The sequence below is a fragment of the Nerophis ophidion genome, linkage group LG07, assembly GCF_033978795.1.
Source record: "Nerophis ophidion isolate RoL-2023_Sa linkage group LG07, RoL_Noph_v1.0, whole genome shotgun sequence".
Taxonomy (NCBI): Eukaryota; Metazoa; Chordata; class Actinopteri; order Syngnathiformes; family Syngnathidae; genus Nerophis; species Nerophis ophidion.
The window spans coordinates 43,635,328-43,655,080 of record NC_084617.1 but is presented as its reverse complement, the minus strand read 5'-3'; the positions used below and the strand labels follow the sequence as shown (position 1 = coordinate 43,655,080).

The 19,753-nt window shown below is 37.6% G+C and overlaps 1 protein-coding gene across 6 annotated transcripts in view; it reads right to left on the bottom strand.

Annotated features, from left to right (window-relative positions):
* The window catches only part of LOC133556373 (multiple C2 and transmembrane domain-containing protein 1-like), a 439,257-nt gene that overhangs the window by 109,294 nt on the left and 310,210 nt on the right, over positions 1 to 19,753 (bottom strand). The window lies entirely within an intron of this gene.

Here is a 19,753-nt window from a genome sequence, read left to right as displayed (position 1 = left end):
TGAATTATATTTTATATAGCGCTTTTCTCTAGTGACTCAAAGCGCTTTACATAGTGAAACACAATATCTGCCACACATTTTCGATGAGGGACATGTCTGGACTGCAGGCGGGCCAGGAAAGTACCCGCCGTCTTTTACTACGAAGCCACGCTATTGTAACACGTAGCTTGGCATTGTTTTGCTGAAATAAGCAGGGGCGTCTATGATAATGTTGCTTGGATGACAACATATGTTGCTCCAAAACCTGTATGGACCATTCAGCATTAATGGTGCATTCACAGATGTGCAAGTTACCCATGCTTTGGGCACTAATACACCCCCATACCATCACAGATGCTGGCTTTTAAACTTTGCGCCTAAAACAATCCGGATGGTTATTTTCCTCTTTGTTCCGGAGGACACCACGTCCACAGTTTCCAAATAAAATTTGAAATGTGGACTCGTCAGACCACAAAACACTTTTCCACTTTGCATCAGTCCATCGTAGATGACTTTGGGCCCAGCAAAGCCGGCGGCGTTCTTGGGTGTTGTTGATAAATAGCTTTCGCTTTACATAGTAGAGTTTTAACTTGCACTTACAGATGTAGCCACCAACTGTAGTTACTGACAGTGGTTTTATGAGGTGTTCCTGAGCCCATGTGGAGATATCCTTTACACACTGATGTCAGTTGTTGATGCAGTACCGCCTGAGGAATCAAAGGTCCGTAATATCATCGCTTACGTGCAGTGATTTCTGAAAAGTCTCTGAACCTTTTAATGTTTTTACGGACTGTTGATGGTAAAATCCCTAAACTCCTTGCAATAGCTCGTTGAGAAATGTTGTTATAAAACTGTTTGACAATTTGCTTACAAATTGGTGACCCTCGCCCCATCCTTGTTTGTGAATTACTTAACATTTCATGGAAGCTGCTTTTATACCCAATCATGGCAACCACCTGTTCCCAATTAGCCTGCACACCTGTGGGATGTTCCAAATAAGTGTTTGATGAGAATTTCTCAACTTTGTCAGTATTTATTGCCACATTTCCCAACTTCTTTGTCACGTGTTGCTGGCATCAAATTCTAAAGTTAATGGTTATTTGCAAAAAAAAAAAAATGTTCAGTTTGAACATCAAATATGTTGTCTTTGTAGCATATTCAACTGAATATGGGTTGAAAATGATTTGCAGGTCATTGTATTCCGTTTATATTTACATCTAACACAATTTTCCAACTCATATGGAAACGGGGTTTGTAACTACAGTACATGTAATACATGAAGTAATACATTTAACTACAGTAAATATGATAAATGAACTAATACATGTAACTACAGTAAATGTGATGTATGAACTAATACATTTAACTACAGTAAATGTGATATATGAACTAATACATTTAACTACAGTAAATATGATGTATGAACTAATACATTTAACTACAGTAAATGTGATGTATGAACTAATACATGTAACTACAGTAAATGTGATGTATGAACTAATACATGTTACTACAGTACATGTGATATATGAACTAATACATTTACCAGGAGTAAATGTGATATATGAACTAACACATTTACCGGGAGTAAATGTGATATATAAACCAATACATTTAGTTACAGTAAATGTGATGTATGAACTAATACATGTTACTACAATAAATGTGATGTATGAACTAATACATGTAACTACAGTACATGTAATGTATGAACAAATATATTTAACTACAGTAAATGTGATGTAGAGACTAATACACTTACCGGCAATAAATGTGATATATGAACCAATACATTTAACTACAGTAAATGTCATATGAACTAATACACTCAGCATCAAGGGTTGGAATTGAGGGTTGAATGACTAAAAATTATTCCTGGGCACGGCCACCGCTGCTGCTCACTACTCCCCTCCCATCCCAAGGGGTGATCAAGGGTGACAGGTTAAATGCAGAGAATAAGTTCGCCACACCTAGTGTGTGTGACAATCATTGGTACTTTAACTTTACCTTAACATTTAACAATAGTAAATGTGATGTATGAACTTATACATGTAACTACAGTAAATTTGATCAATGAACTAATACATGTAACTTCAATAAATGTGATGTATGAACTTATACATTTAACTAAAGTAAATGTGATGTATGAACTAATACATGTAATTACAGTACATGTGATATATGAAGTAATACATTTAACTACAGCAAATGTGATGTATGAACTAATACATATACAGGCAGTAAATGCGATATATGAACTAATACATTTAACTACAGTAACTGTGATGTATGAACTAATACATGTTATTACAGTAAATGTGATGTATGAACTAATACATGTAACTACAGTGCATGTGATGTATGAACTAATACATTTACCGGGAGTAAATGTGATCTATGAACTAATACATGTAACGGCATTAAATGTGATGTATGAACTAATACATGTTACTACAGTAAATGTGATGTATGAACTAATACATGTAACTACAGTGCATGTGATGTATGAACTAATACATGTAATTACAGTAAATGTGATGTATGAACTAATACATTTACCGGGAGTAAATGTGATCTATGAACTAATACATGTAACGACATTAAATGTGATGTATAAACTAATACAGTTAACAACAGTAAATGTGATATCTGAACTAATACATGTAACTACAGTAAATGTGATGTATGAAATAATAAATTTAACCACAGTAAATTTGCCATTTACAGTGATGTGAAAGAAATCAGTTCACTTCTCATATGATTGTATTTCGGCCGCTCCTTGTACCATTATTACACACATCCTCAAAGTTTTAGATTAACTTGATTCATCAGTGGCTGTAGAATTTTGCTCAAAAAGCACAACAACATTTGGACAACAAATACTGTATTGATGTTTTACTACTCTTATACCACGCCGACCTAAATGCGACACTAGCATAAACTCACAGCTCATTGGAAAATCACTGTACGGTTTTAAGTAATTATATGTAATAATTAATTATAGAAATTGCTATGTCATCTGCAAGCTGCAGACATGTTGTTTGCTGCCGGAAAAGTGTGTGTCAATTTTAAACATTTAGTTTTATTAATGTATCATTTATTTATTTATAGATACTTTTTACATATGTTTTTAAATACATGTTATATATTTTTTTATATGACCAGTGTGGAAGCCTCAAAGGTGATGTTTTTCCTCAAACCTCAGTGCCGTGTTTGGTTAAAGTTAATAGTGCTGTGTGTGCATGCTTGCTTGTTTTCTTCTTCTTCTTCTTTGTTACAAGTGTAAAGCACGTTTGCATGAGCAATATAAATAAAGTTTGAATGATTGATGTTCCAACACATTTATTCCTGTACGTTAAGCGCATTTTGAACTGTTGAGAGTGATGTATAGGAGTAATATGTGTTGGTAAATGAGAGACAATGAGATACGGTATTATCATCACACTTCAACTTCTAGATCATTGCCTCTTTGCTAGGCCAGCTCTCCTGTCCAAAGGCAAAACCTAGTAACTCACTTCTAGCTGATTTTGAGATAAAAAAAAGAAAAACCAATCCATCTTGACGCTGTCTTACAAAGATCTACAAAGTCATCAAACGTATAGATGTTTTCTTGAGCTTTCATTTTCTTGCCGATTGAGCCATGGATTGAATCTCCCCTCATGAACGTGTGCCCTTTCTCCAGATATTTTATTACAATCTCGGATGGGCCCCATTCTGCGTTTGCACATTGGGCAAGAGCCATGTACAGCGTCCAGTTTTTATTTTGACCTCCACAGTTATCTGCCCAAAAGAGTATGCAAGGGGAAAAATTAAGAACAATACATTTAATGAAGGTGCTTGCAACGTCCTGGGCCAATCTTCCAAATATCCCCTCGTGCCATAATATCACATAATCAGGTTGACCGTCGGCCCCCATTCGTGCAAATGTCTCTTTAAAGACAATAAGGCGACTGACAAAGAAGCTCCGATTGGTCCCTTGAGATACTAGGTTTTTCTGTTGTATCTACGCGGTTATGTGGTAGTTGCTAGGTCCTGCCATGCGCGTAACAGCTTACTTACGGAACAAATTACAATATCTCGCATACACTAATGTAAAGCATATCACCTAGGAACTCCAAAATTATTATCAGCTCATTTTTGACCAAAATTGAGTTACTGGGTTTTGCCTTTGGACGGGAGAGCTTTGCAAATGAGACTATGTTCTTAAATGCCTTAACTTGGTTAAAAAAAATTTAAATAAATATACAAATACATGTAATCTAGGAATGTGGGGACAGACAGTTTGTTGCTCAATGTTTATATTTCCCAGAAGGCTTAGCTTTGCAGACAGGAACAGGAAGTAGGTCTGAGCTACGCTGGAGCGCATCAATTGTGCTGTGTGAGCAATAAGACTTGTTATATTGTGGGTCTACACAAGACACATATACATTTGATGAGACAGTGGATGTGCACGTTTGAGCGCCGCTCAGAGAGGAATTTGATTGGCAAAATGATGCTGATTGGCCAAACTGTGCAAAGAAATGCTGGGCATTTGACAAAACAAGGCTGTGCATAATTTTCGGAGATTGGTTAAATTTGCCTAAAAAAGGACAGATTTTTTTAAAGCCTCTGCTCCAGTTTTGCTTGATGGCAGCCATGTTTTTCAATCAACTTTTGTCAAATTCTACAGATGTGTGCTTCTCAGCAAAACACCCTCAAATTGCAACTGAAGCTAAAATTATATTATATTAGATTAGATTAGATTAGATTAGATTAGATAAGGGAAATTGTTCCACACAGTAGCTGTTAAATTAAAGTTAAAGTACAAATTATTGTCACACACACACTAGGTGTGGTGAAATTTGTGCTCTGCATTTGACCCATCCCCTTGATCACCCCCTGGGAAGTGAGGGGAGCAGTGGTCAGCGGTGCCGCGCCCGGCAATCATTTATGGTGATTTAAACCCCAATTCCAACCCTTGATGCTGAGTGCCAAGCAGGGAGGTAATGGGTCCCATTTTTTATAGTCTTTGGTATGACTTGGCTGGGGTTTGAACTCCCAACCTACCGATCTCAGGGCGAACATTCAGCGGTTACAAAGGATGGAAAGGATAATACCGGTGTAATGTAAACTAAAAAATGTACCGTACGAACAATATAAAGTATAACATATACAGTACAGGTATGTAATATCTACATATCATATATATACAATATACTGTATAATATATACTGATGAATTATTTATATTTTTATGTAATATATACAATATATAACAAATCCCAATTACCATGTACAATTTTACAGTATTACAGTAGTACAGTAAAACAGTCATACTGGAACATAATTGGGCAGAGGGATGGGTACTAAATCCGGGACTTTTTTTTTGGTACCGCCCAAATCCCACCGGTAAAATCCAAAGTTTCCATGTTACAGGGCCGTAACTAGGATTTGACAAATACTGAGGTCAAAAGTTGGTGTCAAGAGGAGGTTTGAAAGACTGAAATCCTGGGTATCCCAGCATCAAAATGAATTTCCAGATTAACAAAAGCTTTTATTGAGGTAGAATTCCCCTGTGTTGTATTATCTACCATCTTGGACAATCAGCATGATTTTGTAACAGTCCACTTTTTGAATTAATATGCTGAAGTTTTGGGGCCCCGCACCACAGATCACAAAGACCTACGCACAGCAGAGTGGATCTCTGCGAACACAACCTGGCTGACATGACAACGGTCTTTCCCCGACAACGTCAATTTCATTCAGATGAAAACAAAATTAGTTATATCAGTCTAATTTAATGTTAATAGTTTGATGACAATTGCGATGAGGTAGCGACTTGTCCAGGTTGTACGCCGCCTTCCGCCCGATTGTAGCTGAGATAGGCGCCAGCGCCCCCCGTGACCCCAAAAGGGAAAAAGCTGTAGGAAATGGATGGCTGGATAGTTTGATGACAACTCATTTCGGGTCGGTTGATTTCTATAATAAAAGTGGACGTCGTTGTGTTACGTTGCTGGAGTTGCAGCCAGCAGTGCATGACTAAAGATTGTATATTGTGAGAGGATGATCACATAGTGCTGTACAGTACAGTACGCACAATGTCCACCACAAAGTACATTTTTCATCTTTTTTTGTCGGATAACATGACCTCGGTGTCCTCAATGGTAGTTACGGCCACGGTTGCGCAAGACGTCATGCCCGGTTGTTTTGGCGCTTCGCCACTCCAGCAGCACTGAGAGCGGACTCAGCCAAAGTCCGTCTAGGTCAGGGGTGTCAAATGTACGAAGAGGTTTTATCCGGCCCGCGTGATGAGTTTGCGAAGTATAAAAATGAGCCGAAATTCTTGAATGAAAGAAACTGCTGTTCTAAATGTGTAAACTACATGTCGCGATAGCAATACTCTGTATCTTTGTAGATGATGGCACATATATAAAAAAAAAACACAAAAAAACACATGATGGTAGTGCACCAGTCGAGGTAAATGAGCAAACTACATAAATAACATCCTGTAATTTGATTTTGATATTTTTTTTTTTATCTTGATAGATTGAAAATTAAAATTAACACCAATGAGTTGACTGATGAACATTATCACTTGTTCTATTTTTAAACAAAGAAAACAATCTGCAGTTCTCTTAATTTTTAAGTTAACGTGGCGTGATTTTACCAGTCCGGCCCACTTGGGAGTAGATTTTTATCCATGTGGCCCCTGAATTAAAACAAGTTTGACATCCCAGAACTAGGTTCTCTCTGACACCATCAATTGAAAATTGTTCAAGTGTATTCTTAAAATTTTGAAAATCACTATATTGTGCAGGTGTGCCTAATGAAGTGTCCTTGTAGGCCTGGGTGGGTACTTGATTAATTATCAGAATCAGCTTCAAAAGTACTTTATTAATCCCCGAGGGGAAATTAATAAATCAAACTCAAGATCAGGTCCGGGAACAGGTTTCATCTGGCCAGCCGGGTGACTTTGCTAAGTGTAAAAATGAGGCGAAACTTTTGAATGAAAGAAACTGCTGTTCTAAATGTGTCCACTAGTTGTCGCAATAGCAATTATTTGTATCTTTGTAGATGATGCTATATATGTACAAAATAAACCACATGATGTTAGTACATCAGTCGAGGAGAATAATCAAACTACATAAATAACATTCTGTAAATAGATTTTGATACATATTTTCGTATCGTGATAGATTGGAAATGAACACCAATGAGTTGACTGATAAACATTAGTAGATAATTTATTCAGAAAATACAACTAACGACAAATAAAGATATAATACTATTAACCGCAACATTTAAGTGTAAAAAAACAACCCAACAACATGTACATTGTTGTTGTATATTTTCAAAATATGCTTGTTCTAATTTTAAACAAAGAAAGCAATCTAATGACGTCTTTATTTTTAAGTTAATAGGCCGTGATTTTACCAGTCCGGCCCACTTGGGAGTAGAATTTTCTCCATGTGGCCCCCGATCTAAAATGAGTTTGACACCCCTGCACTAGGTAATGTTGCAATGTTCAATGCCAACAAAGAAATTGACTGCAAAAATGCTCCCAACGTAACTAAAGTAAGGCTTTACTTTTCCAAAAAATGTGTTAGCGCGATGCTAACATACATTGGCTTTGCTATTGAAATGGTACTGTTTAGCATTGGCGATTTTACATGACAATTTCAACACCTTCACTAAGATGCACGTTAAAATCAAACAGCTGGTGTGTAGTAAGTACAATACAAACCCTGTTTCCATATGAGTTGGAAAATTGTGTTATATGTAAATATAAATGGAATACGATGATTTGCAAATCATTTTCAACCCATATTCAATTGAATATGCTACAAAGACAATATATTTGATGTTCAAACTGATAAACGTTTTTGTTTTTTTGCAAATAATCATTAAATTTAGAATTTCATGCCAGCAACACGTGACAAAGAAGTTGGGAAAGGTGGCAATAAATACTGATAAAGTTGAGGAATGCTCATCAAACACTTATTTTGAACATCCCATAGGTGTGCAGGCTAATTGGGAACAGGTGGGTGCCATGATTGGGTATAAAAAAAAGCTTCCCAAAAAATGCTCAGTCTTTCACAAGAAAGGATGGGGCGAGGTACACCCTTTTGTCCACAACTGCGTGAGCAAATAGTCAAAAAGTTTAAGAACGTTTCTCAAAGTGCAATTGAAAGAAATTGAGGAATTTCAACATTTACGGTCCATAATATCATCAAAAGTTTCAGAGAATCTGGAGAAATCACTCCACGTAAGCGGCATGGCCCAAAATCAACACTGAATGACCATGACCTTCGATCCCTCAGACGGCACTTCATCAAAAACCGACATCAATCTCTAAAGGATATCACCACATGGGCTCAGGAACACTTCAGAAAACCACTGTCACTCAATACAGTTTGTCGCTACATCTGTAAGTGCAAGTTAAAGATCTATAAAAGCCGCCGGCCTCCCTGGGCTCGAGATCATCTAAGATGGACTGATGCAAAGTGGAAAAGTGTTCTGTGGTCTGACGAGTCCACATTTCAAATTGTTTTTGGAAATATTCGACATTGTGTCATCCGGACCAAAGAGGAAGCGAACCATCCAGACTGTTATTGACGCAAAGTTCAAAAGCCAGCATCTGTAATGGTATGGGGGTGCATCAGTGCCCAAGGCATGGGTAACTTACACATCTGTGAAGGCACCATTAATGCTGAAAGGTATATACAGGTTTTGGAACCACCTAAGCGCCTTCTTCTTCATGGACGGCCCTGCTTATTTCAGCAAGACAATGCCAAGCCACATTCAGCACGTGATACAACAGAGTGGCTTCGTAAAAAAAGAGTGCAGGTACTTTCCTGGCCCGCCTGTAGTCCAGACCTGTCTCCCATCAAAAATGTGTGGCGCATAATGAGGCGTAAAATATGACAGCAGAGACCCGGACTGTTGAATAACTGAAGCTCTTTATGAAACACGAATGGGAAATAATTTCACTTTCAAAGCTTCAACAATTAGTTTCCTCAGTTCCCAAACATTTATTGAGTGTTGTTAAAAAAAAAGGTGTTACAGACATGAAATTCTAAGTTAATTATTATTTGCAAAAAAAACAAAAAATCAAGTTTATGAGTTTGAACACCAAATATCTTGTCTGAATAGTGCATTCAATTGAATATGGGTTGAAAATGATTTGCAAATCATTGTATTCCGCTTAAATTTACATCTAACAAAATTTCCCAACTCATAGGGAAACAGGGTTTGTACTTGCAGTGTTAACATTTTGTAGGGCGCGACAGTTGGAAAATAAAAATATACACTACTGCCATGTAACGTTTTGGACTCAGAAATGTGATAACAAAACAAGATCCAACAAAATTGAGATTTTACCATAAAAACAACATTTATAAACACACACAAAAGTACAGACAAGGACTTTTGTATGGGTTCACATTTGAACCCATACGGTACCTGGGTACCGTATGGGTTCAAATGTGAACAGTACCTATCCCTTATTGGGCCTTCCTCTAACCATTTTTGCAGAGTTCGAAGCAAATAATCATGAGTTTGCTCTTTGCAGCCTATTGGCAGCTTCTGGTACAACGTGTTTGGAATGGAATATGAACCAGTCCAGTTTTGAAAAGTAATGTCATTAATGAAATGGAAACACAAATATGAAAATATTTTGATCATCATATATTCAGCACAGAGCACACAACGCTGTGAAAGCTCCACCTCGCCTTTGAGTTCCTTGTTTGTTTCCGCGGGCACGTTAAAGCAAGACACGCAGGTCGGGGAGGTCAGGGTTCACAGGTGGAGAGTGCGACACGATAAGAGAGGGGGTCGGTGACCTTGTTGGTGCGTCAGCTCCTTTAATCGCTGTTTTGAGGGGGCTGCAACTGCTGAGCAGGTACTGGTCAAGGTTAGGGCGAGTGGTAAGGAGCGGTGATCCCAGGTCAGTTTGCAAAGCAGCGTGTAAGCACACAACAGGTAGTGAATTACAGCATGCGAGGAACACGGTGTTTGTTTATCTGCGAGTGGAAGGACTATGTTGGGGGAAAGGTCCTCACATTGAACCCTCGCATGCATCAAGGTCCTTCAGCTGATTAGGAAGTCTGCACTCCAGCGTACACGCTTGTGTTTTCTCCCTGTGAGTCGAACACAGGTTACCCTCAACTGCAGACTTTTGCAGACCCCAAACGGCTGAGCCTTCCTGCCCTCAGACTATCATTTGGTGTTCAGCTTTAAAGGGAAGCTGCTCTTTTGGGGGCATGTTGCTTATCTTTCACTTACTTATTTGCACTGGCCTTAAACACAAGCTGAGCTGGATTTATGTATGGACTTTTTTTTCATATTTAACTGTGTTTTATATGTATTATGTTATGTATTTAGTGTGATTTTGATTAATATTCATAATACTTTTTTTTATTTTGTTTTTGTGAATTATATTTATATAGCGCTTTTGTCTAGTGACTCAAAGCGCTTTTACGTAGTGAAACCCAATATCTAAGTTACATTTAAACCAGTGTGGGTGGCACTGGGAGCAGGTGGGTAAAGTGTCTTACCCAAGGACACGGTAGAGACTAAGATGGAGGATGCGGGGATCGAACATGGGACTCTCAAGTTGCTCTACCAACCAAGCTATACCTTTCTGTTTTAATCTGTACAGCACCTTGGGGAAGTCGTTTTAAAAATGTGCTATATAAATAAATCTACCTTGACCATTCCCAGTGCCTATAGAAGACAAAAAACACGTGTTTATTTTTTTTATACATTCAAACTCGTAAAATACGGCAAGTATGAGGTGACTAACAATGCAGGTAATAGAAATACACTATTCCGACCATAAACACCAAAAACAAAAACAACAACAATACTCCATTTACCGTATATTTCTGACTATGCTCTACTGAGGATGTCGTTGTGGTTTGTGCAGCCCTTTGAGACACTGGTGATTTAGGGCCATATAAATAAACATTAATTGATTGAACCGCTACTTTTTTCCCAAGCTTTGAACCCTGTAAACAAACATTTCTAATCTTCTATATATCTGTGATTTATAGTCACACACGTATGTATACACACACACACACACATATGTATTCAACACATATATATACAGTACACTCATATGTATATATATGCACATACATGTATTTACACACATGCATACATACACACATATGTATGTATATACACATACATGTATGTGTATGTACATACATATATGTGTATATAAATACACATATATGTATGTATATATACATACACATATGTGTATATTAGGGTTGGCATTTTGGTATCGTTACCAGCACCAAAAGGTATTTTGATACTTTTTGATACTTTTCTTAGTAAAGGGGACCACAAAAATTGCATTATTGACTTTATTTATAAAAAAATGTTACGGTACATTAAACATATGTTTCTTATTGCAATTCAAGAACAATTATGTCCTAAAATAACGTATTCATCGGTGCAGCTAATAAATGGACAAAATACATTTTTCTTCTAAAATGTTGTGGGTGCGGCTTATAGTCCGGAAAAAACAGCACATTTCCTAACCTAAATATTAACCAATTATTAAGGATATTGTTATTACAAGCGCTAACGCCAAGTTGTGATCACAGAGACGTAACGAGCTAACACAACATATAGAGCTGCTGCTGCATCGCCTCTGAGTTGGTGAAATTTAATTCTACATTTTATTCATGCTTCTTACCTGGATAGTATAAGGTTGTGGCCATAAACTAAGAAGTTGGTCAACATTGATATCTGAGATGGCGAGAGAGACACACAAATATGCTAGTTTGCGGGACCAGCTTGCGTGAGGATTATGATTAGTTCTTCATTTAAACAGGAAGATGTAAACATTCCATCAGTCGTCATTCCAGGGTAGCAGACATTGTACAGTAAGGGATTTTTCATTATGTTTTTAGTTTGTGTATCTTGTATAGCACTTAGCAATACCAAAACACAATGACATAAAGTCTGCCATGATCAGTAGTGTAAACAATGTGATATGTCTGTGGAATTGATGCAAAATAGGTAAATGTTACATTTCATTATGAATGTTACTGGATTACATATATACTTACATCATGTATATATTACATGTTATTATGAATAATACTACATTACTTACACCATGTGAAGTGAAGTGAAGTGAATTTTATTTATATAGCGCTTTTTCTCTAGTGACTCAAAGCACTTTACATAGTGAAACCCAATATCTAAGTTACATTTAAACCAGTGTGGGTGGCACTGGGAGCAGGTGGGTAAAGTGTCTTGCCCAAGGACACAACGTAAGTGACTAGGATGGTGGAAGCGGGGATCGAACCTGGAACCCTCAAGTTGCTGGCACAGCCACTTAACCAACCGAGCTATACCGCCCCTTGTAAATAATACATGTTATTATGAATGTTACTACATTACATACAGTATATACTTACATCATGTAAATTTTACATGTTTATTATGAATGATACTACATTACATATACATATATATGTATATATATATTGTATGTAGTAACATTCACAATAACATGTATGATGTAAATATACATATACATATATGCATATACACATATATATATATATATATATATATATATATATATATATATATATATATATATATATATATATATATATATACATATATATATATGTATATTTACATCATGTATATGTTACATGCTATTGTGAATGTTACTACATTACATATATACTTACCTCAGGTAAATATTACATGTTATTATGAATGTTACTACATTACATATATACTTATATCATGTAAATATTACAGGTTATTATGAATGTTACTACATTACATATATACTTACATCATGTAAATATTACATGTTTTTATGAATGTTTCTACATTACAAATATACTTACAGCATGTAAATATTACATGTTATTATGAATGTTACTTCATTACATGTATACTTCCAGCATGTATATAAAACATTGATGGAGGTTTTTGGATATTTTTAGAGCGTTTTATAGGTGGAATAAAGCTCCATTGTTAGCTGACTTTTGCTAGCATTTATTTACGAGTTAGGATGCATTAAAAAAATAATAATGTGTTCTTGTCTTACAAAAAGGACTGTGAGTGATAGGCAAAATAAAAACATTGCATTTCCCTTTAAGTAATTACAAAGTGTTTTCCCTTTATTTCTATTTGTTTCTCTGCTCTGCCAAGTGTAAAGAAGCATGATTTAACCTCGTGAAAGACTCACTGAGTAGAACAAACAGAGACAGTGCTCACGGGACACATGGGCGTAAAGGTAATGCCACGTGCTTATTTACAGTATCCTAAGTTACGATGCAAAGCACACAACAACATGCATATAGCTCTCGCTGGTGTCTAGTATAGATGCCATCAATGAAACAAAGAAAATTGGACAGCATAATAGTTCAATGAAAACAAACTGAAGCTAAAAAAAATGGCGTTGCTAAGGGCCATAAAACAGTAACATCTTTCACTTCCTGTGGCCCTTGAGGCGCAATAGTCCCCTTTGGAAGAGGAGAGGAAAGCCATTGTGCATCAAGTGGGAGTTACGTCAAGTAAAGTGGCGATGTACAAGAATATATAACCTCGGTTGTCTCCTTTTAATTAGGAAAGGCACGGAAGAGGAGCATCATTATCCCTGCATGAATAAAAGTAGCAGGCTTTGCTTTGAGGAATGTGAGGGTTTGTTTTTTTTGTCAAGCAACGTCGCCACCTTTAGGTAAGTCTAGGTACTTTTTAAAATCAATGCATGTTGCAAGTAGGGTGCTTTGTGAACAACTATATGCACACTAATGGAAAAAAACTGATCATTTTAATTCTTCACCTTTTTGGTGAATAAATATAAAAATAGGACCATTAGTTCCAATATAAGTGCTGAGTTAATTTAAGTTCTGGTGATTGTTATAATTACATCAATGCTTGATAATAGGGAGAGAACACATGCTTCGGTTTTGTAACCTTTTGCACATGGAAATGTGACCTTTGCACTGATCTTCAATTTAAGGATTGAATGAAATGTATTTTCATAAAATCACACATGAAAAATTGAGTACAAGACCTCCTAGATTTAGCCCACAGGGTACCAGAAATAGTATGTACATAATAATGTAACTAGAATATGATATAAATAGGTTATGTATAGTATGAATATATTACAAATAAAATACAATGTGATGTTGTAAATAGAATGTAAAAGCAATGACAGCAAACCAAATAAAAGCTTAAGTCAGTAATGACTTTTTTCAAGTAAAAAATGGTAAGATTTTTGCATATTTAATGTTTTGCATATACGTATAAAGATACTCATGATGCAATAACACCCTACAACATGAGTGTTTTCATAACAATTAGAAAGTGTAAAATGAGGTTTGAATCTAATCAAAACATCATATGACAGTAATTAAAAAGTGATAAATAAAGCCCACTGGTCTTTTTGCTATTTCCAATTCGGACTGAGAGAAGTTTGGTATTAAATGAATGACTTCATTCTTCACACTCTCACCGTGGAGTCCATGCTCTCGCTGCTCTCTCCAAAATGTGCCTGGCCATGATTAAAACACGTCTGTTTCCTATGACATTACCTTGACATTATTTAATTGGTATAGGAGATAAAAAAAAAAGAAATGAATTAAATAAATCTTACCAGCAGGTAAAGTGGTGTAACATAGCTCAAGGTGACTGCCTATTATTTCTTCATGTTCTTTGCCTCAAAATTGGCAATATGAAAAATATGACAGATTTTTCTTCATCTGCTAAAATATAATGTGCATCACTTTCTGTAAATTGTGAATTTGCATATATTTTACGGATGCACTTTTGATCCAAAAGTAAGCTTTAAATGAGAGTATACATTGTCGACTTTTGAGTTACCGAATATAATTCCTTAGTATCGCTGCACTATACCAATACTGGTATACCGTACAACCCTAATACATACACATTTATGACTCAGTGGCCTAGTGGGTGGAGTGTCCGCCCTGAGATCTGCAGATCGTGAGAGTTCAAATCCCGTCTGAGTCATACCAAAGACTATAAAAATGGAACCCATTACCACTATGCTTGGCACTCAGCATTAGGGTTCAAATTGGGGGTTAAATCACCATAAATGATTCCCAGGCGCGGCACCACTGCTGCTCACTGCTCCCCTCACCTCCCAGGGGGTGATCAAGGGTGATGGGTCAAATGCAGAGAAAAATTTCGCCACACCTAGTGTGTGTGTGACAATCATTGGTACTTTAACTTAAACTTTATGTATGTATGCACATACATACACGTATGTGTGCACATACCTACGTGCATACACATGTACACATAAATATATATATATATATATATATATATATATATATATATATATATATATATATATATATATATATATATATATATATACAGTATATACAGTGGGGCAAACAAGTATTTAGTCAGCAACCGATTGTTCAAGTTTTTCCACTTAAAATGATGACAGAGGTCTGTAATTTTCATCATAGGTACACTTCAACTGTGAGAGACAGAATATGAAAAACAAATCCAGGAATTCACATTATAGGAATTTTAAATAATTTATTTGTAAACAATGGTGGAAAAAAAGTATTTGGTCAACCAGTCAAAGCTCTCACTGATGGAAGGAGGTTTTGGCTCAAAATCTCACGATACATGGCCCCATTCATTCTTTCCTTAAAGGGGAACATTATCACAATTTCAGAAGGGTTAAAACCAATAAAAATCAGTTCCCAGTGGCTTATTTTATTTTTTGAAATTTTTTTTTTTAATTTTACCCATCCCGGAATATCCCTAAAAAAAAGCTTTAAAGTGCCTGATTTTCGCTCTCTGTGAAGCCATCGTCCATTTTCCTGTGACGTCATCCAGTGATGCCAATACGGATAGCTCAGCAAGATATAGCAACATTAGCTCGGATTCAGACTCGGATTTCAGCGGCTTAAGCGATTCAACAGATTATGCATGTATTGAAATGGATGGTTGGAGTATGGAGGCAGATAGCGAAAACGAAATTGAAGAAGAAACTGAAGCTATTGAGCGAATAGCTATTGACGCCATTCTGCCATGTTTGCCTTAGCATCGCCGGTAAAATGTGCAGACCAACGATCGGAAGTTTCGCATTTTGTGACAGTGGATCAACTTAAATCCATCGATTGGTAAGTGTTTGTTTGGCATTAAATGTGGGTGGAGGGAAACGCTGGATGTTTCAAATGTACATACAGCTAGACTAAATTGCATGTCAGCATCGATTAGCTGGCAGTCATGCTGCGACCAAATATGTCTGATTAGCACATAAGTCAACAACATCAACAAAACTCACCTTTTGATTTAGTTGACTTTATCGTTGGAAATGTATCTGCAGGATATCCATACATCTCTGTGGCATGTCTGCCTTAGTACCGCCGGTAAAATGTGCAGACACTCCGGCACATTCAATGGGGGTCTGGCGGCAAATTTCTTTGACTTTACCGTTGGAAATGCATCTGCTTTGAGTGTCGCAGGATATCCACACAATCTTGCCATCTCTGTATTAGCATAGCTTTCGTAACAAACGACTGACTATTTCGTCGGCTTTCCCCACACCCTCGTATTTTGAACAAATTTAGTCCAATTTATTGCAACTTTCACATCTTTGAGCCAGTGGCGCAACTTGAATCCCTACGTTAGTGTTGTTACACCCTCCGACAACAAACCGACGAGGCATGATGTCTCTAAGGTTCCAGAAAATAGTCGAAAAAACAAAAAATAACAGAGCTGAGACGCGGTGTTTGTAATGTGTTTGAGAAAATGGCGGCTTTATTAACTAGGTGACGTCACATTCTGACGTCATTGCTCCTAGAGCGATAAATAGAAACGCGTTTAATTCGCCAAAATTCACCCATTTAGAGTTCGGAAATCGGTTAAAAAAATATATGGTCTTTTTTCTGCAACATCAAGGTATATATTGAAGCTTACATACGTCTGGTGATAATGTTCCCCTTTAACACGGATCAATCGTCCTGTCCCCTGAGCAGAAAAACAGCCCCAAAGCATGATGTTTCCACCCCCATGCTTCACAGTAGGTTTGGTGTTCTTGGGATGCAACTCAGTATTCTTCTTCCTCCAAACACGACAAGTTGAGTTTATACCAAAATGGATACATGGATGATACAGCAGAGGATTTGGAGTATTTCATGTGGTCAGATGAAACCAAAATAGAACCTTTTGGTATAAACTCAACTCGTCGTGTACACCTACATACACACGTACTGTATATATATGTGTATACACAGACATATATAAACAAATACACACACACGTATACAAACATCCATGCATACACATGTATATATATGTATATACACAGATGTATATAAACACATACAAACACACGTATACAAACATCCATGCATACACATGTATATATACATATGCACACACACACACAAATGTATATATACACATACATACACACAGGTATATAAACACATACACACACATGTATAAACACATACATACATGTACATAAACATCCATTAATACACATGTATACATACATACATACATATATACATACATATGTAAATAAATACACACACATGTATACATACATATATTTACACATATATATATACACGTATACACATGTATACTCAAAAATGTTTAGAAACCTTTGTACACATACTGTACATGTATACTCATACTATATACATACATATACACAAAATACAGTATTATTACTAAAAAAGGTCATTGTAATTTCACAGCATATTGCAGGCTATGAATAACATTACTTTCAGACATTTACAGTAATTAGCTGTGAAATATATTTCAAGCAATTTACTCTATCTGCAGCGCTGTAATTTTACAGTTCATTTGACTGAAGTTAAAGGCCTACTGAAACCCACTACTACCCACCACGCAGTCGGATAGTTTATACGTCAATGATGAAATATTAACATTGCAACACATGCCAATACGGCTTTTTTAGTTTACTAAATTACAATTTTTAATTTCCCGGAAGTTTCGTCTTGGAAACGTTGTGTAATGATGACGTGTACGCAGGACGTCAGGCGTTTTTAGGAAGTATGAGCGCTACGCGCACACACAGGTAAAAGTTGTCTGCTTTAACGGCATAATTACACAGTATTTTGGAGATCTGTGTTGCTGAATTTGGACAGAATTTCTAGGCGCAGTCAAGGCGTTGAGGGGTTCCGGTTTGGTGACCGCAGGATTAGGTCTCTGCTTTTTGCAGATGATTTGGTGCTGATGGCTTCATCTGACCGGGATCTTCAGCTCTCACTGGATCAGTTTGCAGCCGAGTGTGAAGCGACCGGAATGAGAATCAGCACCTCCAAGTCCGAGTCCATGGTTCTCGCCCGGAAAAGGGTGGAGTGCCATCTCCGGGTTGGGGAGGAGACCCTGCCCCAAGTGGAGGAGTTCAAGTACCTAGGAGTCTTGTTCACGGGTGAGGGAAGAGTGGATCGTGAGATCGACAGGCGGATCGGTGCGGCGTCTTCAGTAATGCGGACGTTGTACCGATCCGTTGTGGTGAAGAAGGAGCTGAGCCGGAAGGCAAAGCTCTCAATTTACCGGTCGATCTACGTTCCCATCCTCACCTATGGTCATGAGCTTTGGGTCATGACCGAAAGGATAAGATCACGGGTACAAGCGGCCGAAATGAGTTTCCTCCGCCGTGTGGCGGGGCTCTCCCTCAGAGATAGGGTGAGAAGCTCTGCCATCCGGGAGGAACTCAAAGTAAAGCCGCTGCTCCTCCACATCGAGAGGAGCCAGATTAGGTGGTTCGGGCATCTGGTCAGGATGCCACCCGAACGCCTCCCTAGGGAGGTGTTTAGGGCACGTCCAACTGGTAGGAGGCCACAGGGAAGACCCAGGACACGTTGGGAAGACTATGTCTCCCGGCTGGCCTGGGAACGCCTCGGGATCCCCCGGGAAGAGCTAGACGAAGTGGCTGGGGAGAGGGAAGTCTGGGTTTCCCTGCTCAGGCTGTTGCCCCCGCGACCCGACCTCGGATAAGCGGAAGAAGATGGATGGATGTTGCTGAATCTTTTGCAATTCGTTCAATTAATATTGGAGAAGTCACAGTAGAAAGATGGAGTTGGGAAGCTTTAGCCTTTAGCCACACAAACACACGGTGATTCCTTGTTTAAAATTCCCGAAGGTGAAAATTTACTATGGATCAGAGCGTGGTCAAGCAGACATGGATCCCAACCGAATGTCAACCAGCAGGTTTCTGTGAGAAAATTGTGGTTAAAAAGTCGCCACTTACCGGATATCAGCTGAGCTTGTGTCGTCCGTACAGCTGCCGTCGACTCCCGTGAGACATGGCGTCAAGACACCCGTGGACAAACCCCTCAGACTATCAGGTAATATTAAACTCACTAAAACACTAGCAACACAATAGAAAGATAAGGGATTTCCCAGAATTATCCTAGTAAATGTGTTTAAAAACATCGGAATACGTCCCAATGCTATCGCGTTTTTTTTAAACTCGTTTTTTTTAAACTCGTTTTTTTTAAACTCTTTTTTTTTTTTTGTAGTCCGTCGCTATCAATATCCTTAAACACGAGTCTTTCATCCTCGCTCAAATTAATGGGGAAATTGTCGTTTTCTCGGTCCGAATAACTGTTTTTGTTGGAGGCTCCCATTAAAATCAATGTGAAGATGTGAGGAGCCCCCACACTTGCGACGTCATCGTCTGCGACTTCCGGTAAAGGCGAGGCTTTTTCAGGAAGTACCAAAAGTGGCGAACTTTATTGTCGATTTTCTCTACTAAATCCTTTCCGCAA